At 41.2% G+C, this 24,291-nt stretch overlaps 1 long non-coding RNA gene across 1 annotated transcript in view; it reads right to left on the minus strand.

Moving 5' to 3' along the window:
• Positions 1–23,217, minus strand: part of LOC310875611 — a 59,506-nt gene extending 36,289 nt beyond the window's left edge. Inside the window, exon 1 of the long non-coding RNA XR_014570660.1 lies at positions 23,024–23,217. This is a non-coding gene — a long non-coding RNA (uncharacterized lncRNA). The remainder of the gene's footprint in view (positions 1–23,023) is intronic.
• Positions 23,218–24,291: the final 1,074 nt, after the last annotated feature.

The following is a 24,291-nucleotide window of genomic DNA, read 5'->3' on the forward strand; positions in this document are numbered from 1 at the left end:
TGTTAAACTGACTCAACTGCGTCCATGTCATGATAGGCAAACGTTTGGCCAAAAAAGGCAAATATTCTACGAACATCCGAGCAAATAATCATGCTCACAGCTGGTAGATCAGATGTTTTTGCTATTTGACGTATGAAGGGTTTAAGTGGTTAATAATGGGTTGAAACATAATAAATTATAATTGCTACTTGCTTGGGAAACAGGTCGTAGAATTGCTAGCTTCCTGACAACAGAATACACAATTTAACTAAGGATATCAAGTCATTATTAATAGAGGAACACATGTTTGAGTTACTCAACCACAGGAGAAGTGTGAAAGGGAAATGTGTATTTGGTGGCTAGCATAGTGTATGCAGTGGTCAGAGATGCAGAAACAGAATGTTATAAAAGTATATTCTGGACATTGCTGAGGGTCCGGGATGACATTAAAACATTCAGCAATGCAGCTTAGGCGATAGGCTATGAATCTAATAAAAGAGAGACTAGAGAGGTATCCTCTACCAGTCTACCTCTTGTTGATATCACCATAATACTGTATAAATTGTAAAATCCATCAGAGTAACAAATGAATAAATTAGGACAGTGTACTGGCAAAGAATGAATATCAAATGTACAACTCTATTACCCAAAGCAGCTTTTGCCATGTCTGGATGTCACAATAAAGACTAAACTGCAATGCACATCATTCTTGGAAGGTCTCTTGAACATTCCAGAGGTCGAGATCACATTGCAAGTCAAACACTGCTTTAGGTATAACCACGTTTCATTAGATCCCTACACCCAGCAACGCAGTTCTCAGATGGAGTGCACTTGACTTGTACCCAAATTGCACTCTGTCCTTTCACAGCCAATTGCTAAGGAGTATTTTAGTGACAGGATGACATCCAAAGTAGCAGCAATCTAGGATTCTCTTGGCTATAGAGATGCCAATGTCAGTGCCCTAGCCATGGAAGATTCCCCAATAAGCATGTGAAAACACCATCAAATTGTGCACATATATTCAAATAAATGCAAATACAATGAACCATATTTCCAGCTACAAGAAACAAAATAGACATCACTACCTAAATGAAACCAGAAAGATTTTGTACGCGGTCCTGCAAAAGTGATGAATGCAAAACTATAACAGCAAAGTGTGACATGACTGAATGATATTATTTACTTTCAGGGTTTCTCATAGTTATACAATTTACATGGAAAACTGTGTTTGCCTACGCACACGCACACACACACACACACACACACACACACACACACACACACACACACACACACACACACACACACACACACACACACACACAGTCCTAATGTTGAAAACATCATGCTTTATATACCAGAAAAACATAACTTACATGTTTTCTTTTATTATTATTATTATTACATATTTTTTTCAATCTCCAACAATCATGCTTAATAGCTACATTAACATCCTAGAATGAACGACTTGCTTTCAGTGAATGAACTACCTTGACAACTTATGGACAGTGCTCATTTCATCACTTGCCTTCTGATCTTGCCATGATGGAATGAAACAGCCAGACAGTTGAGTATTTCCATCCCTGTATTTCATTTCTAATGGTTCAACGCATGTGACTACACAGGGTTGTAACGAAACTCTAAATACCCACAAAAAAGTCTAATGAAACACAGTATTTCAGCACAAGCAATCCATCAAACTTTATTATACTTTCAAATACTGTAGATAATGAATGACCCTGGATAGCCCATGGATTCTTTAAACTACGAATATGTGTCTATGAGTCTTAACATCAATCAGATAAAAGCCTGACGTGAAGACTCATTCTGTTTTAATAATAATAAATCAAAGAGCACACATGGTCATCTCTCTCAGACAGAGATAATCAAAAGCAGAGTATTAGAACGCTAAACACCATGTTTGACGTCCCCCACAAACCAAGGATCAACTGCTTCCAATTACTATAACAAAGACACAAATACAAATTGCGAACACCAATTATAAAGAACACAATGAACCCATCAACCCCAACACACTCGACACACACTAGTTTTTCTTTATCATCAAAATAAGTTCATTCATGTTCTTAAAAATCTAATTTTGAAGAGCAAGTCTTTTCCACGGGTTTCTAGCTTCCCAGTTTTCTCTGCAAAACAAGGCAACAGGCAAGAGATTTACACAAAGCACTGTATATCACTCTGTGTCTGCTACGTTAGATTTCAGTTCTCATTTCTTTCATTGGTATTTAATCCAGTCACAGCTCCCTGAGCAGGTGAAGTCAGCCAAAGACTTTCCCACGGTCTGGGAGCAAATCCGCCGCCCCGAGCCCTTCCTCAGGGCCGGCCATCTGTCCGTTCTGTTTGGAGTGTGTTAGTGGGTAAGCGTCAGCTGCATGACCAAACTCAACGTTCCAACACACCCCTGCCTCCCACTCCACTCCGTCAAGAACAAGCCCAAAGCACCCTTTACAAAAGCACACACATAGCCTGTTTGTATACACACAAACAAACAAACACACAAACAAACCAACATGGCTTTCCCTCCATTTCACATTCACAGAAAATAACTCATGCGTACAGAATTGTAACATATATGGATAGAATATAAGAAGTATTCTAATTGGAGTAAATACTGATATTTTGTCAACTTTGTCAAATTTTGTCAACGTTTTCTCCTAGTTTATGTAGAATTATAGGTAAAGGAAAATAATACGAACAGTAGTCAATTTTGCCAAAAATACACTTTTTGTTTTTTTCTTCTTTTTTTAACTAAAACTTGATTGTCCATAGCATGGGTGAATCCTCATTAAGAAGAAATCTTTGCCTGTTTACAAAAGAGTTCACCACATAAACCTTGACCTTTGCTCTCTCGGAGGATAAATCATCTGTGCTACTGACTTCCACGGAACAATACAATTTGCACACAAAAGCAGCTTCAAATCTTGAAAGACAAATTCTAGAGCATTGCACATCACCGGAAAAACAGACACACAAAAACATCTTACTTTAAATTAGGATTTGCCAAGATCATGTGACGCATTTCTTTCTTTCTGGAGCACATGCCGCCGCCCCCATTCCCAAAGCACCCCCCCTACTCTTTTTTCCCTCCTCAAACTGACATGTGCTATCATTTTATTTCTCTCTCAAAGAGCAACTGTGCCGCTGTGGATATGGTCCTCGCCCTGGCCTGCCGCATTTTAAAATGCGTGACATTGCCTCTGTGGGAGCATGAGAACGGAGCTTCCTCAATAGTAGGGTCCCCATACCCGGCCCGTAACCATGGAAGCAGATGCCTGCCCTCCCGGCCCTCCTTACCTCCTGGCGGTCGCGGGCTGTGAGCTGCTTCGGCAGTGAAAAGAGGGCATGCCTGGCTTTCTCCTCGCTCTGACCGAACTTGCCCCGCTCCTCAAAAGGAGCCATTGAACAGGTCACTGGTCTAGACTTGTTTGCACGGTCCAGGGAGCAGCCTTGATGTAACCCTTGCTCTCCTCTCTCTCTCTTTCTCTCTCTCCGCCTGCCACGCCAGCCGCCCAGCGACTGCAGACTGTTGGAGGGGTGGCGGGGGGGACTTTGGAGACGTGGATTTGAAAAGGAGCCCCGTCCGATTTTGCCATTGTGCCTTTTCATTCATCGATCGAATGAATATCGAACCTTCTGTCCCTGCGTATGTGAAACGGATAGCTTAGCAAGCATTTTTTTTTCTACCTAGGTCTGTGTTGTGGGCCACAGCGGTGATTTATTTTCCCCCTCCCTTTAAAAAATTTGAATATTTTTGCTTTGTCTTCTTTTGTTTTGGACAGTGAAGTTGTAAATTATAATGTGGTCAAGGACGTTTAATGAGTTTGTTCTTCCTCACTAAGGACAGATTAATCTGATTTGCCTAAATTTCAACAGGATTTTTATATTTGATTTACTTTTAGAGCTGAAACATTTCTATGCATTAAATAATATAATACAATGTCATGATGTAAATGTAAATACAAAGAATTAAAATGATACAATTAAGGGCAATTCAATTTGAGACAAATAGCAGCTTTGTTTAAAATCAGTCATGTGATGTCATGTAAGGATTATATTTCAGATATAATTGTTTTTCAGAACTGTATAGCTAAAACAAAAACAAAACAAAAAGTTATTTGATAATACCTAATATTTTAGACTATGTGATAAGAATTACTCACATTACTATTATCTAACTTAGCACATAGGCTGACTTTGTTAAGCAATTACAAATTGATCAATAATTTACTTCAACAGAATTATTTATTTCAAAAAGGTTTCTAAACTATTAATATCACATGGGTACCTGATGGAAAGAAAGTGGTTGTGAGCACGGTGGCTTTAGGAGAAGGTGGGGTGATCAGTGTGTACATAATCCACATGGCTCAGTCAATGAGGTCAGTATGAACCCTCTGATTCATACATTTAGTTTTTACACAGCATAATTAATAATTCATGATCCTGCAATTCCAGCTTTACTATTGTTCTATGTGGTTAAACCTTTTATTTATTTATTTTACAAAACAAGCTTTGTAAACATAACTGAGAGTATCAAATTAATGTAACCAGTGTAATGATACAACAACATATTCAATGTTTATAATAAATAGTAATAGGGGGGGGTGTGTGTGTGTGTGTGTGTGTGTGTGTGTGTGAGAGAGCTTTGTATGCTTTAATATCACTACCACAAGCAGAATGCAGTCGAACATAAGAGCAATAGCTGATTTTGTATTTATGCAGACAAATTGTGACACCAGTGACCGAGGAGCAGCTTGCTCCCATGCTCTGCGTGTCCAGTTGCTATGGAGGGGGCCAATCAAAGGGGGTATCGGGGGGAACAAAACGAGGCAGAAAATGAGCATATTCAAAGGCAGAGGAAGGAAAGCAAAGGAACCAGTGAAGTAAGAAGGCAAAGGCATTGTGTCTGAACAATCAGGGCCTCTTTCACAAACCACAGCTGCACTAAAGCACAAAATAGCCTATCAATAGCAGATTTCAAAACGTGTCGCGGTGCGACACGTTTTGATATCTGCTATTTTCGGCAGCCGATTCCGTCGCACGATGGAGTAACCAGCCCACGATGGAGTAACCAGCCCACGATGGAGTAACCAGCCCACGATGGAGTAACCAGCCCACGATGGAGTAACCAGCCCACGATGGAGTAACCAGCCCACGATGGAGTAACCAGCCCACGATGGAGTAACCAGCCCTGGCTAAACGATGGAGTAACCAGCCCTGGCTAAACCACAAGGCTGAGGCAGGCTTCTGATGTCAGCTTAAATGAAATCGTTGCTTCGCAAGGAACAAATAAACAGCACACGAAAAGCACCGACAAGAATGACACCGATGAGATATTCAGTTGCAGATACATGAGCATGATGCATCAGGATGTGTATGATATATTGTATGATACATTTTATATATTCATACAATACCATTATAAGATTCAATTGTTGAGAAGATGAAATGTGTTTTGAGTAGCCGATCACATTATGAGATATTATGTGAATATACATCACACGCACTCGCACGAGAGAGAGAGAGAGAGAGAGAGAGAGAGAGAGAGAGAGAGAGAGAGAGAGAGAGAGAGAGAGAGAGAGAGAGAGAGACACACACACACACACACACACACACACACACACACACACTTATGAAGCGAGAGACCAAGAGAGAACAATGTATTTTCTTGTTTAAATGTATATATATATATATATATATATATATATATACATACACACACACAATTTATATTTTTGTATTGGGTACACGTGTAAAAATAACATTTTAGCTGTTGTGCATTAGCAGCTACTTATTTTTTAGTAAGTGCAGCCACCAAATAAAATTACAGCTCATCAATTGAACAACAGTGGTCTGTCTTTTAAATGTACACGGTATAACTGCAAAGGTGAGAGGGAAAAATCGCCACCATTAACACCCTCACAACTTTGTTTCCTGTCTACTCCGGAGGAGCTGAGTTGAAAGAACGTGTGCTCATAGTTTAGCCTGACACTGGCTATACTGTAAAGTAGCTCATCCATCACATTTTGGGCTGGAAACTGAATGACAGCAGAACAAAAATGTATTAAAAAAAGGTAAGAAAGGACACCTTTGAAATTCCCTGCACAAAATGTGTGCCCACCTTCACCACGCACACAAGTCCGAACCACAGCTTTGGCAAATCCTTCACTGTGAAACGAAAGCAAAGCAGCCATGCCCTCACAGCTAATGCTCCTGCCTGTGTGCACTGTGCAGCAAACTGCCAACTCCAGCGCAATCATGTCTAATATCACTGCAGGTACAAGCCAGCCATCATTATGGCGCTCGGACACCAGCCAAGCACTGTGACATGTTGTGAGCTTGTAGATCTGCTAATTTCGTGTGAGACAGCGGCGTGCAACTAGTATAAATCAGGCGACAGTTTAGTGGGAAAATACTGTATGCAGCAAATACACCAAGAAGTTTTCAGCACAAGTCTATCCCTTCTCTCCATTCTGACCTGGTGCCGTCCTGGTTTCCTGCATGCACATTGGGTAGCCAGTATACCATGTGACCGTCCCACATGTGACATATCTATGGCGTCTAGATTCTGCTCAACATCCTTTGCAGAGGGGAGTCGACACAGGTAATCTTGATGATTACTATTTCTGGTACTTTCCTGATGCGCAAACAAACACACAGACGCACTGAATTGGAGCAACCGCTACTCCTGATCCCCTTGAATCCTTGTCCCCTCTCGCAGTCACAGACTTGTGACACCCTCCCTCAGGTCAAGCCCAGAGGCCCCTGCACAAAGCACAGAGAGCATCATGATCTCCTCCTAAACCCTGGGAGTCAGCCGAGCTAAAAAGAAACGAAACAAAAAACATAATAAAAAAAATATCTTCACTACATCCTCTGGTCCATACATTTTCACTTTGCTTGGTTGTTTTATTAAAACCTCAAGGGAAAGAAACTACATGATTCATCCACACCGTCAAATCTTCCATGTTAATTTAACTCTGAGAGTATACAGACGTATAAATGAACACTGAGGATTTTATTGTGCAGCTTTATGGCTCTCTATTAAATTGCTGATTTAGTTAACATAATCCAAGAGCCTTGTAATCTAATCCTCCTGCTTTGATAATGTTTGTGAACACGACAAATCTGAGAGAAAAAAGAAATAATTAAAAAGAAACAATCTCCACATCAAATATTCAACGTGAAGTTTTGCTAATGTGCAGAAAGAAAGATGGGATGCCTACAAAGATCTTAAACTGTCAACTTAGTCTGTATTAAAGGCAGGTGTTTGCCAGTGGGTCGGGACCCATTTTTGGGTCACAGGTCCATTTTTATGGGTCACGAGTAAATTATGCATTCATTAAAAGATAATTTAAGAAATAGTGAAAATAGTCATTCTGCAAGTTTGTAGATTGGATATTTTCACTATTTTTGAAATAGTGCTTAAGTGGTTAATCCATGATGAATTCTTGAAAAGTTTGGGAACCCCTGAGACGGGTTCAAACACTGTCACTGTCACCACAATCAAAAACATTAGCCTTTAGGGACTGAATTAGAACAAAGGGCCTTTACCACGGCCATAACACCGTTACTTTATCCATCTGCAACTCTGAGAGTGAACTAATATAACCAAATGGACCCATAAGGTTCCATTCGGCCCCATCCTCTCAGAGTCAAATTAACACTGAGGATTGTACTGTGCTACTTAAAGGGCGGTTTAATTATGTGAAGAGTAACAAATCCTCCCTATTCAGCAGCCGGACACTTGTGGTGGTGGAGTGGAGTGTATGGTCACAGTGAAAGGCTCCCGTCATAACAGGCCCTTACAAAGACACTGCACACTGACGCTCTAATGCCTGTGTGTTAACAAGGCACAAGTCTGCTTCTCTAACACATTGTGTCTTGAATGAGTGCTAATGGAGAGACAAAACAACAGCAGTGTGTGTGTGTGTGTGTGTGTGTGTCCTGCAATGTGTTGCTCTTTTTATGGTGTTCTAAATGACGGATGACACAGCCCACTTCAGTCACAGAGTTTGTCAAGCATCACACACACACACACACACACACACACACACACACACACACACACACACACACACACACACACACACACACACACACACACACACACACACACACACACACACACACACACACACACACACACACACACACACACACACACACACACACACACACACACACACACACACACACACACACACACACACACACACACACACACACACACACACACACACACACACACACACACACACACACACATATATATCCCTTAGAATGCTGTATTCAAATATTATTAAAGTAAGCTGTACAATTTAATTAATTTTACTATCAATAGCCAAATGTCAACTGCAGTCTGAAAAACATGTTGTAATATAACATACCATATTTACTTAATTAATATAAATATTTTCATAATTTTACATTTATTTTGTTATTGTTTTGAGTCAAATATAATTTTACTTTTTCAACTTTTTTGATTTTCTAAACATGAAACTATATACTGTGTGTGTGTGTGTGTTTGCGTGCGTGCGTGCGCAAAGCACGCATGTGCAGCATGTGTATATAATATATATAGGCCTAGTACATACAGGGAAATTAATTATTAAATGTACTGGAGGATTTTACATGATCATCATTAATCGAATGTTACATATAAATTCAGCAGTTTCATTTAAACTAAAATCATCTAAACTGCAGATCATTTCAAATTGCCGTTGGGAGAACAAAAGGTAATGTGGGCCTGAGCTCATCCCAATTGTAAAGGCACACTTTCAATAAGTGGCTGGCTAATGTAAAAAGACTTGGTGACAACACAGACTAGCTTTAGATAGGGTGGTAGGCTCTAATCCTGGAGGACAAAACCGGCATATCCAGCGAGACAAATCTTGTTTGATGGAACCCTGCTGTTCCAGCCAGTCACAGTGCTGGAGTCTGGGAGGCCTATTGTGCTAAAGACCCGTGAGAAGGAACCACGGTACAAATGTATTAGAAACGGCATTATTGAAATGTGATATTATTTCAACCATAACCTGCACTGTAAAATTCTGAATGTTAAATTTAACTCGGGGAGTGTAACCAAATTGGTTACATTTGTGCTAATGGATAAATGAACACTGAAGATTTTACTGTGTAATAAATATGAATTTAAGAGCCTATGTAAGCCGTGCAAATTTGCTCTGTTATTACATGGCAAAAAAAGACAATAATTTGATAATTAAAATGTTTAAGTAGCCACATACAATCACATAACATATCTAAAAACTATAATTTTTAAAGCAGCTGTTCTCATTTAACTGCAAACATTTTGCCAATTACAAAAGCACTGAAAAACAAAAGCGCGATAGCTGAATTAGATTTTCAGAAATGTAAAGTTTAGAAAAATCTGTTTATTCTGTACATTTTATCCCTCGTTACCAATACATTACCTACCATCTACCTACCGTATTCTACTAGAAACAATGACAATAGAAATAGTAAACTTTATATCCATCCAACTACACTGTAACACAACGTGCCAGCAGCTTGTCATGGAGGATCATGGCCTCACATGGGGAAAGTTTGGGTGGGCAAGAGAGGACACAGAGGGTTAAAAATAAAATATTTTACAGAGGGGGCAAAAAAAGAGTTGTCCTGAAACGCTGCCATCTCCCTAGGATTTAGTATGGCTGTCTGTGTAGAACAAAGACAGTGATATACAGAATGAAACAGTGCTTCATGTTCCCTAGTGCAAATCTAATAGAGAGAGCAATTATGTTTGCATCTGTTTGTCTTTTTTCTTCTTCTGAGGTTTAGGTGTGCGTGCATGTTTGCATGTGTTTGTGTTCCTGAGAGAGAGAGAGAGAGAGAGAGAGAGAGAGAGAGAGAGAGAGAGAGAGAGAGAGAGAGAGAGAGAGAGAGAGAGAGAGAGAGAGACAGAGAGAGAGAGAGACAGAGAGAGAGAGAGAGAGACAGAGAATAAGAGGTATGTTACTGCTGAAGCAGGCATGCCGTTCAGCCCCTCTGGTCTGGGGCCGAAATTGTCCAGTGTCTTTAAGCCAGCTCTGGGTCAATCCAAACACTGGCAGCCATTCATGACCAGATCAAGTTGATGTGAGAATCTGTCCCTCCTCTGCCCCCCATTTCCATATGAATGTGGAATATGCTAAAGGCGAAACGGCTAAAGCCTTGTCCTGGGGAGCCATTACGGGGTGAGAAAACACATTTTCTCTCCCGCCGTGGATCTCTATGCAATAGGAATAATCATATAACATACGTGCATTTAACCACTTCAATGTCTACTCTAGACTAATAGTAAACTGGACCTGAGTTGTCTGTGTACTTGGACCGCTTCCCCCCCCCCCCCCCCATCTTCACCAAATCTCTTTGCCAATTACACCCATTCTACAAGCGTATCTATCTGCTATTTTTCGCTAATGTCCCCAGAATATGGATGCTCGGTTCAAGTGGCTAAAAACAAAACAAACAAACGTAAACACATATTCATACATTTAACCCTCCCTCTTTTCTCTCTCTCCTCCCGTTCTCCCCCCCCCTCTCTCTCTCTCTCTCTCTATCTCTCTCTCTCTCTCTCTCATAAACATTCACAATCACACGCAGACAGACAAAGGTCAACCCCGTAGCTTAGGAATCAAAACGCACACTCTCAGACACACTTCATCGTAACACCGCGCACGCACACGCACACACACACACACACACACACACACACACACACAACCCATGCGGGGGGACACCCTCAGCCGCACAGGGTTCAGTCCATGCAGACAAAGATAGAGTCCATCACTGTAAAACCAACCAGCAGGAAACAGAATAAATGACAAACGAATGCACAAACCGATGCCTCAAGGACATATTATGCACATAAACTAAAACAAAAAACAAACAAAAAAACAGAGTTGAATCACGATAGATAAACAGGCATGAAGTGAACAACACAGAGGACAGGAACAGAAGAATAGAACAGGTCTGCATACCCGGGTCTCCTGCATCCTCTCTCTCTTTTTGTGATACCTGGCGGGCCCGAGGTTGCCCATTCACGTCACCCGACAAGCCGTCACGTGTGTGTACATGTGTCTCTGCCCCTTAGACACACATACAGTACGATGCCACACGCTCCCCTATTGTTCTCCTCCGAGACATACCCCATCTAGTACACTGTAAAAATTGAGTGGACTAATTTCTTGCACTCAAGTGTTAAAATAGCACTCCGGATTTTGCAGTGTAGCCGTTAAAGGTGGACTCATCCCAGAGCAATGAGGCCATCTATTACCAAATGTGAGGTAGCGATCGACCCTCTGATTTAGGGAGGGGGGGCCTCAGTCAGCATTGGCTCATGTCTGCCGATGAACACCCACCCAGGACCCCCCACCCCCCTGCGCGCCCCCGCCCCACACACACACACACGCGTGCACACATAACATATGCACACGCACACAGCCACACGCACACGCACACACACACGACTCTGGGATATTTACCTGTGATCATTTCAATACACATTGCTGAAATATTAACATCAGGAAAAGTAAGGAGTGAATGGTTCACTGGTATACTGCTAATTCGGTCCTTAATGTTAATGTGTATATATTATTGACGGAGGGTGCAGCACAAACAGCTGGCCTGTGTGCAATAATCATAAACAAACATGAACAAACAGCCTTCCACTTTACAACAACATTGCAAAGAAATTCAATTATAATAATACGTGTGCTAGCTAATCCCATTCATGTAAAATTGGTGAGTGAGTTTCAATGCTAAGCAACACAATCTTTATTAGTTTTCTTTTTCTTCTCCACTTTCCTTACTTCCATTTCACACATGGATCCCAATCACACACACATGAGAGAGAGAGAGAGAGAGAAGCCAGCTGTCCCATACGTGAGACAGTGAGATCAAAATATCTGACCCGTTTTCCTATTCTTTCCATCCATCTCTCTCCCTTTCCCTTCCTGAAATCTGAAAATTATGGGAGCTTGTACGAAAGATAATTTCACCTACTTTCACCCATTTCACCCAGTTGAAGTTCAAGTGGATAGTTTAGGACTAGTCTCTCTGTAGTCTCCTCTAATGACAATGTTTGATGTATATTCTGGTGCTGACTGCTGATAAACACAAATAATTTATTATGTTACTACAGATTACAGATATTATTATCTGTGACAAAAAATAAATAAAAATCACACCCGTATGAAGTGTGAAATAATATATTAAAGTCTAACTCATGTTGATTAGGTGATGTAATGGTGATTTAAAACGGTGTCAAAACAAAAATTAAATTCTCTTTATTGTTAATGGGATTTAATGTTTGTGTTAGGAACAAGATGACGTACATTTTCCCTTCTTTATCAATGGCGTTTTTAAAACAACATTGAACTAAAAAGTAAACAAACATTAAACCTGTATATTGGAGTGGCTATAACCCTCAAAAAGGCATATATTACAAGATTTAGAACTGGGTCTAGTCACCCAGCATGAGAAAACAGTGCCCCTGTCTCCAGCAGACGTACTGTATGTACTTCATGATCATTTTTAGATTCTAAAAAGGATCTCTCTCTCTCTCTATTTTAGAGAGAGGTCATAACCAGTGCTTCTAACCTATAAAGTTACTCATTCTCATCCAGGTCAAAAAGTTACAAGAGACTTTAGCAGCAGTCAAAGCATGTCACAGCAGAACAAAATGTTTTAAAAACTAATTGGGGAAAGATTGTCATGTTCTGGCGAGAATGTAAAAATGGTTCTGTGCTCAGCTTTGTGGCAAGAAAGGGACACGAAACGAGCTTGATTTTTATCTTTGTGTTTGGACAATATCCCACTGGGCTGTTCTGGGCCGTGACTGAGTCACACTGTGACCCTCTCCAGCAGCAAGGCATGCCTCTGCCAGCTACACAAACACACACAGAGAGAGAGAGAACATGACATCATCTCTCCATCATCCACTAGATGCACTAGAGAACGACAGTTCAGCAGGTTCAAATGCTCCATGCAGATGAAGAGGGTAATGTTAACTCACTCCAGCAACAGATCCTTTCATACTATAATGCTGGGCTCTTTTTTTTACCCTTGTGTTCCCTGTTTGACAGACGCTGGAAGTCATTACAAGGGGATTGTGTTACTTGCTTGGTCTGAGGCTTTTTTTCTCCCTTTCTTTTCCCCACCCCCCAGGGGGGTCTCCAGCATACTGTACTGGAGATACACAGTATAGTAGGCTGGAGTTTAGCTGAAGAAAACATTCTTCTTGTCCATTCCTTGAATCACTTCTTTTTGCATATTTAGTATTTATAGATGTTGTTTACTTGTTGACGTTATGTTATATAGATAGACATATTTGCAGCTTGGCCACAAATGCTAAAAATGTTGCTTGTTATATTAGACAGATGCTAGGTTTGATTGTTTACCAGTTACTTTGTAGCACATAACTGTTTTCTCTACTTGTTACACACTTGTCATGTGTTGAACAGGTTCATGACATTTACTATGATCTTGCAATTCGTAATTGGCTCTGGTTAAGAGAGTCTAAATGCTTAAATTGCACAATATACATTGATACATAATTACATTGATATCTTGGACATGCAGGCACGTGGAGGATGTTCCTTCATGACTTGACCAGTGGTGGACAAAGTACTCAACCCGAGTATTTGAGTCAAAGTATCGATATGCCTGGTCAAATATTACTCAACAAGTACAATTTGTACTTGAGTTAAAGTACTGTACCTTCCTTTAAAAATACTTAAGTATTCATTTTTAAATTTTTTTACAGATTTTCCTGACTTTTTCAAAAATATCAATAATAGTGAAAATATCAGCTCTACAAGCTCACAACGTGTCATTATATTATTTGTGTAAATAATATTTTAAATAGCTACGGCGTAAGTGGTTAATTCATTCAAATGTTCCCTTCCTAGAAATGGAGTGGAGTTAAAAGTACAATAGTTGTCTTTGAAATGTAGTGAAGTAAAAGACCACGTCAAGTATAAACACAATACTCATGTAAATACTCAAGCACTGTAAATGTACCATCCACAACTGGCCACTGTAAAACAAATCTCAGCAGGAGTAAACAGAGACTCAAATCTGCCTTCGCCATGCAGGGCCACCTGGGAGGAGACATCAATTCCCCTTGCAGTCACCACCCCATTCAAAGGGATTTCATTACACACACTATGGACATCACACCCTTCATACCCAAATGATTTGGGATTCAGCCTCTCCGTGGCAAAGTTCTCAGAGAAAGCTCAAGTTATAAAAGTGAGTGAATGGCAAAAAATATACCCTGGTACTGCTGCTGAATACCGTAAATGTTAAAATGGGTGTCATTATCACTACATAAAACTGTCATGCCCGATTAAGGCTTTTCCTCAATTTATCAACACCACAACATAAAAAAATCCAACCCCATCTGATCAGGACATAAAGTTCAGTAGTAACGGAAGAAAAGAAGAAAGAAAAAAACACCAGTCTTCCATTTAAAGCCCCCACACCACCCAATCTATTCATTGCTTCTGTTTAATTTATTTTGGGTTCATAATCCTTTCACTTTCAATAGCAAATTTAACAGTCCCTAAGGTCTCAGCACCAGACTGGTCAATAGAAAACCAGACAACTAATTACAGCTCTCTCTCTCTCTCTCTCTCTCTCTCCTCTCCTCTCTCTCTCCTCTCTCTCTCTCTCTCTCCTCTCTCTCTCTCTCTGCTGTGGGGTTCATGTACACAAGAGCAGCAGTCAGGCAGTATTATGTTTCCACTTCCCAGATCTCCCTTAAAAGCCTGTCCCATAATGGCCCTTCAGTCACACAAACATGCATAGAATTTCACGCAAAAACACACAGTTGCACAACCACACGTGGATATATATATAGTCACTGACTTGAGACATTTTAATGTTTCCTAAAATAGAGTTGTGTGTGTGTGTGTGTGTGTGTGTGTGTGTGTGTGTGTGTGTGTGTGTGTGTGTGTCTAGACTCCCACAATGTTTTAGTTTTCTCATGTTTGGACTTCCTGTAGTAAATATCTGGAGTATGATCATTAGACTCCTATCGATTCCTATCTATAATTCCAAGATAAAAATATTTATATATTTTATGAACAGAATAGATGTTCATAATGTCTGGCTGGCAGTTAGACTCTAGCTTTAAGAGCGTGTAATTACCATGTAATTGACTTCTTGTTTTCAAGTAATAAATTAGAGCAAAACTTGACAGGCTGTTAAACTAATAAATTAACTGCTAATAGGATGACTTCTGAGTAGAAACAGTATAAGTAAGTATCCTAGACAGTATTTAGAATATAAACTGTACGATCAATAGATAAAAACAAATAATGTTGCATAATCACTGAAATAACAGTAATGATGTAACTCTTGGGTGACTTATTGATGCGATAATTCATAAAAAATAAGCATATAGTATTATATCTGCAAGGGCCAATCTGGGATTATTATGAACATATTCACATAATCAATTTGTTGTAATGTATACATATACATATGTATTTGTTTGTATCACTGATTGGGCCTTTAACAGTAAAAATAGAATTAATATCTTCTATTTATCACTGCTTATGTTTTAGATGTACATTATTTTATATTTTAGAATTTAAACAATATAAATCAACGCTGGCAACCTACAGTGGCATGAAGACCTGTCAATTGTTAACTATAATATATGGCACTTGTGATGTTCTCCTCTGGCTGTTGCCGGTGGAAATAATGGCCATGACAGCGTGCGTGTTGTGACTGGCATCACTTGCTTTACAAATTCCCTTTCTTAAAAACAGCCACAGTGTCTTTGATCATGACCCAACACACTTTCCACCCAGCACAACCACTAATTTGCTGATGGCTTAAAAAAAAAAAGGAAAAAAAAGAACTCCCTCAATTAAGATCACTTGCCTCAGATAATGGGAAGAGTTCACCTCGTCTATGACCTGAGTGGAGCGGCCTTTGTCTCACTCCTAATGTTTGACTTGGCCTATTGTGTCTCCATTATCCACCACCTCCACCCCTCCTCAACGCACAGCCTTTAGGCGGCAGTCCACTGCGCTACATAGCACTGCACAACCCAAAGAGGAAACACTAATGGAAGCCATTTCCCAGTGTACCCCTGATCTCTGTGGGCGCCCATCCCCCACAGTCTCCACCCCCACTCCCAAACACCCACCTTTATGTGATGATTTGAAGGCCAGCGTTGAGATGGTTAAAGAACCATGGCTGTTTAAACGGTGCAGAGCTAATGTCACAACCACCACACACACACACACACACACACACACACACACACACACACACACACACACACACACACACACACACACACACACACACACACACACACACACACACACACACACACACACACACACACACACACACACACACACACACACACACACACACACACACACACACACACACACACACACAAGAATACAACTGAATGGTCCTACCAACTAGACAGCCTCCCCTCGGCTCACAAACAAGGAGGACAATCTCCTGTCACTGTCAGGTCAAAGGCAAGCAGACAAATTGCCCATGATCTCTTGACCTGAGAAACAGTCTAACAGACGATTGTCCAAAACAAGCCACTTTGAAATAGCTAGTAGATGTAAATCGGTTCTACTCTGCCACAGAAAAAGATCAGTAGGAAGATGTTTAAACCATTTTAAAACACATTTCAAAACCATTTAAAAACACATTTGATGCTTTAGACTAGTATACTCGTACTATTAAATAGATACACGATGTGCTGAGGATGAGTATACTCGTTCTAAGGCGATTCATTATTTCTGTGCCGCTAGCTGTTAGCATAAATCCCAGTTTCCAGTTCGTTCGTGTACCTGATGTGGTCACAAATTACGCATCCGAAGTTTGGATGGCAGAAGATCCACCAAGGATTCTCGGTTCTCCAAAATTCGGACTTATGGAGGTTTGAAAATCCTGCTTTGAATATGAGGTAAACTGAGAAAGGTTTTAACGTCCCATAGCTGGTCGTGACGTGGTGTTACCATAGCAACCGGACTAATGTTAAAAGCTGCCATGGGGCTCAACCATTATATACACAGAGTATACGTTGGGGTCCAAATATATACAGACCTATACAACGTCCACTAGCGGCGGGGTCCGGATATATACGGACCTGGCGCAAAAATAATTACTATCGATATAAGAATGCCTCGCTATTTTCCATTTTTGGAATCGCTCCGGTTACTAGGCACGGTTGCTAGGGCCTCGCCTGCACTGCGACTGCGCGGCCAACTCAAATTAGCTTCTGTATTAGCCACGGATGGACGTCGCCTTAGCTCGCTAGCATTGTCGCTATTGGTATTAGCATTCAAGATCGCGATTGCTTCTCATCATGTGGCACCCAAGCACCACCATATTTGTCCACCAGGTGGCACTCATTGTGTTTGACTATTAAATCAGGCTTTATAAAAGGGTACATTGAGCTACACAGCTCAGTGAGGTGGTAAATGCTGACAATAAATGTTGATTTCTTGCATACATTTCCCCCTCTCTTTCTCTCATTCTTTCTTTGTTCTTTTCTCTCTTTCTTTCCGCTTTGTGTCAGTGAGGACAGCTGGATAAGAAATGGATCACCGGTAAAGGGTCACACAGTCTCCATCACAGACATGACATCACCCTTTATAACCAACCCAATGGGGGCCATTTGTGGTTCAATTCAATGCTGTGCAATCTCAATATAAAAGTGTGTGTGCGCATGCATTCGTGTGTGTGTGTGTGTGTGCGTGTGTACTGTGAGCTAGATGTAAGTGGGCTGTACCATAAGTGTTTGATTCCCGCAGGGGGCGTGTTCTCTCCTCCACGTCATCAGTGAAGGGGCCCCTATAAAAAACATGCAGTAATCCTGGCCTCTAAAACTGCCTCACCCTGGCCTGCCGGGGCACCTGGTGGAGGGCTAAGGAACTCGTTGGAATAACGTGTCCCTTCCATGCGCTACATCCAACCGGGGAATCTCCCCCGTCAGGTGAAAAGAAGCGGCTTAAGGAAGCATGAGGTTAGTCCGTTGCTCTCCCCAGGTTGGCAGAGGGAGTGTAGCACCCAGGATTAGATCATTGATACTGGCTTAAAAAATGGGTAACAAATGTAATTATATTTCAAATCAATCTATTACCACAATCACCTAAACTATAGAAGCTGTGTCATGTAACTATGGATATGAGATAAGAGATACGTTTGTCCATTAGGGGCCGTAACCACAGAAAGCTTTTCTTAAGTTGCTAACAGCCTTTCTGCCATGCATTTGGTAGAGACGAGCTGGAGGCTGGAGTGATCCTCTTCTAACTGGTGGAGCATCCCAGGCGCTAAAGTAGTTACACCGTTGGAGAGGAGCGTCGCTCATCAATATCATGTTTGATCCCCCAGGTAATTTAATAAGAACTTGCAATTGAATCATTACCATAACCAGCAGAAGTCCATGTTTACTTTGCGGGCCTCCATAAACATTCTGTGCGCTTAGTAAGAAGCACACTGGACATGCTCCAGCTCAAAAACGCTTTCTGTGGACATGACCCGTTACTTTGGTCTTTACTTTAAATGAGGTCTTGCAACGACAAGACCTCACGACACCATATAACAAAAACATCCATGCACCAACGGCAGGACTTTCTATCACCAGACAGATGGGTCTTACGTTTGCCTCCACAGCTTGAACCCAGGGCAAAGCCAGGAGGGGGAAAGAAGCGTACCACCGATGTAGACATGCTGCGGCGCGACAGCTTGGCTGACAACACTGCAGAGCTCAAGAACCTGATGTTGGATAGGAATGTGTGGAGGGCAGCAATCCAGGAATCCCGAGTTGGTGTTGGCTAGATCTCACTCTCGCAGCAACTAACTAACTACTAATAGTTTTGGATAACAAGATTTCCACCTGAGTGGGCACCCACTCACAACATCACAAGCAGTGTTTGGGTCATGGAAGCCTGTAGACTAGAGCTCTGAATCTAGAATAGAGCAAGACCAAACCTAATGTCCACCACTGGCTGCACAGTGTGAGGATACTTAACGCTTTGTGTGCCCTTTCAACATTTTCAAAATAGTGACCCAGGGTGCCCAATGTTATTTTTGACATTATATATATATATTTTTTTTTAAAGAATATTCAAAGACGTCCACAGACGTCCTGGGCACCACATAGCTCACAGAGGCATGCTATGCGATCATTGTTTTGTTTAGCGGGAGCTCGAATTAATGTTTTATTAGGCTCCGATCATGGTACTTCATCCTATTATGAACCATAATGTCACTAAAGACGGTGTACACACATGCAAGCTGGGACTTTGGCTGTTTCTTACATGGACGCTAGCGGTGGTTAGCGACAAAGCTAAAATAAGCTAAATTATATATTTTAAAACTCTGGATTAAGGCTAATTTATCAAATCTCTGGATCTTGTCCCTGGCTTGCTACCAGTGCAATTTATCTTGGGATCTCGGGCATGGCTTTCAGAGTTAACCAATACACTTTCACTTGGTTATATTTCTTCTCATAAATCCATGTAGTGAACAGTAAATAACATCTGTGTGGTAGCTCAGTAGAGTGCCCCACTTTAAGTCACAAGGTTCTTATCTGGGTTCAATAACAGGCACTGCCAACTAAACGTATGAGTAGCATCAACAAAATGATGCACTTTGGTCTATTGCTTGGCCCCGAATAAGGCTACTTGCAGCTATATTTATTCTTATTTTTCACTACTATCCCTTTATTATTATATTATTTTGCTATTACAATGACAAAGAACCAAATCACAAAAACTGTTACTCTTGCTTTCTGTAACAACAATATACATCTTCAATCTTGATTATGGGACAGAGGATCTGCAAAGATGCATTAGACATCCCTGAAAGGCCTCAGTCAATCAAGGTCTCCGATTTTAGGTATATTGAGCCTGAAGGACCAGTATGTTGGGCATAATCAGTTTTGAGCACAGTAACAGTAACTGATGGTAACTGATGTATATGAGTCATTATGGCCAGTGACATAATAGAATCATCTCCATCACGAGGGAAAAGGATGCTGCCTGAATTATACCTCTAGATGTAAAGTTGCCATTAGCCTTGTGATCCTGAAAATGTAATTCCAAGTCTTTCACAAGAGCTGCATTGGGAACATTACGGGAGGGGGCATAGCATAGGGGTTATCACTGTCATCCTGCTCATAGAGACATGGGTTCCTGCATGGGCCAACTTTTCACCACTCTAAAAAAAAAAGGGCCTATGATACCTTTCAATAACAGGTCAAAGGTATGCACACAATATTCCCCTCTGTAAATGGGACTGAGTAATAGTCTCCTCCTATTTCCTGAAGCTGAGCCACAGTCCTCGCTAGCTTTGTGAGTTTATGCTTTCATCCTGAATGGCACCTCTGTCAGTCACCAAACAGCAAGCTAGCTAGCATTTAATGAACAACTGTGTTAACTGAGCTTTTCCTTTCACCACTTGCAAACAACGACCAGGCAAATGCCTAACGAGGGGAGGCAATGACGGATTGGCTAGAAATCAGCTAAGAGAACAGATCCCATGTCTAACTGGCATAGAGAACAACAAACCATCAACACAGTCATAGTCAGTATGACTAACAGATTCATAGTAAGGATTTAGGTTAACTAAGCTGTAATAACTGGCACCCATACTCCTCTAACTATCTATTAGTGTCTGCACACAACAGAACCTTCAATACTTGAAGGTTGTCATTCATAGGAACAGTTCTGAAAGGAAAGAAAACAATAAGTAATAAGTATAGTAGGTATGGAAAAATGCAGTTACCAATGTATTATATGTTTGACTATTGTGTGTCCTGTTATCCGAAAGTTTGTTTCCTTTGGTTCCTTCTCTATTCTGGCTACTTTTGACAGTGTTGGAAGCTAAAAAATATATTTCACCAACTCTTACTCTTACTCCTGTAAACTTGTAACATGACAATAAACTTGAACTTTAAGTTGAACCAACCAATGGAGAGATGTTCCAGTCTGTGACTATGACATAATATAATACCTTTACTTTTGAAGAAGCACCTCCATTATTGCTCACTTTCTCACTTCATTACTTTTTGACCTACATATCTGAAAATAGAGAACTATATTATGTATCCTAGTTTGTGTCTAGTTTAAGTACTGTGCATTATAGCATTAGCTGGGGGGGGGGGGGACACTGGCACAAAACTATAATTTATTATTTTTATTCTTTTTAATGGTACCATTTATTTTATTACAATAGCCTGCCAGAGTGCCAAATTATATTAACACCTGTCAAAATACTTTATCCCAATGCTACTAGGATAAGCAATAGATGGAGGAAGTGAGAGTGGGACAGAATTAGTCAGGAAGAGACCGAAAGCCATTCTTATGGAGTGAAAACAGCCGATGAAACATCAAAGTTAGATACAGACATCAAAGCTCTGAACTCCTCAAATAGTTCAGATTCTCAATTACAGACCGCCTGTTTCATCACCTTGTATACAAGAGTCCTCATTGGCTCAGGTAAACTGAAGTAAGTTCATCCTCAAACTAGATCATATAATGATGCACTTCTATCCATCAAAAAATATTTTAGTTTAAGGTTTATTAGGCTCAAGGCTGTGTCTAGCGACCATCATATCCAGTAACAACACAGCTAATGTAAGGCCACTTAAATCTCACTAAATTCTCCTTGTATCCCAATTTTCCTTCGATATATCCTGATCACTCAATTTGTGTTTCGTAGATTTGTTTTTCTCAATCACAAATGTTAAGTACATTTTCGTTTAGACAGATGCTAGTTTCCCTGGTATCCTAGTTTATTTGAGGCACTACACTGTTCCCTCTGCACTCTATTTATGTGATTATTTACCTTTTTTATTGTCTAGAGTTCATGCTTACACTACTAATTGTGATTTTGCACTGTAAATCGCTCTGGATAACCTATCAAAGAGTGTCTGCTAAATGCCTAAATTGTCTAAATTGACCAAACGGAAAATAACAGCATAGTAAATTCAATGTTAACCTGTTAATAATAATAATAATTAATTGGATATTTGCTTGCCATTTTAATGGAAGTACATATACATAACAAATGTTAAAATGCCTGAAGGTTGCTATGACATTATTATACCGCACACTGTTTGACTATTAATCCTAACATCTCACATTTCACACTAATAAATCAGTTCAGTAAAAGAGCAGTACAGCTGGTGCATTGAATGGGTTACATGGGGCATAGCGGTCTGGGCTAACAAGTCTGCCTCAGTCTAGGACACAGACAGTGGGACCACACCACGTTGCAACTGTACCATATCAATTAGCTAAATAAGCAGCCTCCACAATGAGCCTCATAAAAGTCAGCTGAAGCGTGCTGTTGCTCTCAGGTTCAGGGGCAGTCGCATGTTTCACTGTGGCCATGTCGTACAAAAAAAAAAAGTTTACTGAAGCATTGTACTGGGTCCACGTCTGGGTTAACTACTATTATCCTTCTCTGTCACCCCTACACTCCCCCAACCCATTCCTCACCCCTCGCAAAACACACACACACACACACACACACACACACACACACACACACACACACACACACACACACACACACACACACACACACACACACACACACACACACACACACACACACACACACACACACACACACACACACACACACACACACACACACACACACACACACACACACACACACACACACACACACCTCCCCTCTCTACCTTGATCCTCGAACTTGGGACATTTTCTAAAGCACAAAGCCTTCCTGTCCCTAATTGTTATGATAAGGCATGAACTTCCATGTGCTGAAGGAAATCCTCATCACAAAGGGAAAAGACGCTTGATTTACAGGTCACACGCAGAACTCTTAAGTACGACCAAATCATAAACAAATAGCATATGTGAAATGTTTGCAACATGTGGATGAATATAACGCAACGACACAGTAAAAAAAAGAAACATTCAAATGCATTGGTAAAAAGATTTGTGCATGCACAACTTTGGAAAAGTGCAAAAGCGGTAGAAAAAGCACTCACCCCATGGATTCCGACATCTAGCAGCAAGAATGAAAGATTCCTCTCACTCTCTCTTCTGTCTCCGATTCACTTCATTTTTCTAAGCTCCCATATGGTGCCCCCCACCCCACCCCTCAGAAAGAGGCAAATAAGAGAGAGAAGGGGACAGAGAGAGGTGTGGATATGGGGAGGCGGATGGTTTTTTTGTGCTCCATGCAGCTGTGCACCCTCATCAGTATCTTCTCAAATCCAATCCTCTTCTCCAATGTGTTTGCGGCACCGCGGAAAAAGGCAACGGAAACAAAGTGATCCTCTTACACACAGCCCAGCTAGAGAGTGTGAGAGAGAGAGAGGGGGGAGGGGGGGGGGGGGGGGGGTTGGGAGGACAGGCCAGAGAAGGGCAGACAGAGAGAGAAAACGAGAGAGAAAACAAGTGGGCTATAGTGAGAAGGCCGGGGCAACTGGAGAACAGCAGGTACCGGTAGTTTTCAGCGTTTCCTCTACTTTGTCGAACTCCTCAGCTTGGTTGAGTGGGAGGGAACTAACAGCTTCTAGGAAGGCAAGAAAACAGGAATCCTCACAGTATCCTACACTCTACTCTCTCTCTCCCCCTCTCTCTCATACACATAATAAGCCTGCCTGCAACCCCCTCCTCAGGGTGCTGGAATGCAAGGCAAGACTTTCAAGAGGCCCAGTTAGAGAAGCCCGAGTCACTGCACCTTGACCCTACAGGTCAGACAGTGTGCACAGCAAAACCCCCAGTGTTCATTTAACTATCTGAGAATGTACAAGGGCAAGTAAGCAACCAAACCAAATGGAGTAACCAAATGGACGTCCGCAATTTGTTAAATTTGTACACTCATTGTTACAGAGGGATAGATTAAAACTGTTTTTTGAGTGGTGCAGCCACTCCAAAGAACAGCAATGTGTGTCCCCTGTGTCTGTCCCTCCCTATGTAGTACAGTACAGTACAGTACAGTACAGTACAGTACAGTACAGTACAGTACAGTACAGATTACAGGTTTTGCGTGGTGCTAGCCACTCCAAGGAACAGCAATCTGGCTCCCTGTACCGTATGTCTCCATGTCCGCTTATCCTACTGGGGACAGGTCATAGATATTATTTCTGGTGGACAACCTTTGATGTTATGGCAAATGCAGCACCCCCTGGGTACAGTGACAAGTGACCTAAGGCGTCACTTGCGTCACATGCAGCACACGCGCCTTCTGTGTGCGACTGTGCGTACTTACATTTGTGGGGCCCAGCATAGGCTTGTGAGATAACATAAC

The sequence above is a fragment of the Protomyctophum parallelum genome (genome assembly GCF_964188405.1).
Source record: "Protomyctophum parallelum genome assembly, chromosome: 1".
Lineage (NCBI taxonomy): Eukaryota > Metazoa > Chordata > Actinopteri > Myctophiformes > Myctophidae > Protomyctophum > Protomyctophum parallelum.